Below are 677 nucleotides of genomic sequence, written 5' to 3'. Positions count from 1 at the left end.
ATTATTATTTATTAATATGGAAAACTATATCATTCAATATTCAAATATTAATGAAACTTTCATCTCTAGGATAAACCCAGTTTGAGGATATATTATCTATTTAATATTATTTTCTATATTTGATTTGCTAATATTTTATTAATGATTTTTAAGGCTGTGCTCAAGAAGAATGTTGGTCTATAGTTTTCTTTTTTTCGCTTTTTCGGCTGTGCCATGCAGCTTGTGGTGTCTTAGATCCCTGACCAGGGACTGAACCTGGGGCCACAGCAGTGAAAGTGCTGAGTCCTAAACACTGGACCACCAGGGAAGTCCCTGTAGTTTTCTTTTCTTTTAATGTTGTTGTCTGGCTTTGGTATAAAGGTAATATTGAGCTCCTAGAATGAGTTGAAAGCTGTAACTCACATCCCTTATTTTCTGTGAAAAAATGCCCTTATTTTCTGTGAAAAAATGATAGGCTTGGCATTATTTCTTCCTTCAGTTCAGTTCAGTTCAGTCGCTCAGTTGTGTCTGACTTTTTGGGACCCTATGGACTACAGCACACCAGGCTTCCCTGTCCATCACCTCCTGGAGTTTACTCAAACTCATGTCCATAGAGTCAGTGATGCCATCTAACCATCTCATCCTCTGTAATCCCTTTCTCCTCCTGCCTTCAATCTTTTCCAGCATCTGGGTCTTTT

The 677-nt window shown here is 38.0% G+C and overlaps 1 non-coding gene across 1 annotated transcript; it reads right to left on the bottom strand.

Moving 5' to 3' along the window:
- Nucleotides 1-234: 234 nt before the first annotated feature.
- On the bottom strand, nucleotides 235-307 carry TRNAE-UUC (transfer RNA glutamic acid (anticodon UUC)). The gene has a single exon. It is a non-coding gene; the product is annotated as a tRNA-Glu (tRNA).
- Nucleotides 308-677: the final 370 nt, after the last annotated feature.

This window comes from Bos mutus, chromosome X (assembly GCF_027580195.1).
Source record: "Bos mutus isolate GX-2022 chromosome X, NWIPB_WYAK_1.1, whole genome shotgun sequence".
NCBI classification, from domain to species: domain Eukaryota; kingdom Metazoa; phylum Chordata; class Mammalia; order Artiodactyla; family Bovidae; genus Bos; species Bos mutus.
The sequence above is the reverse complement of the archived record's forward strand: the minus strand, read 5'-3'. Positions and strand labels throughout refer to the sequence as shown.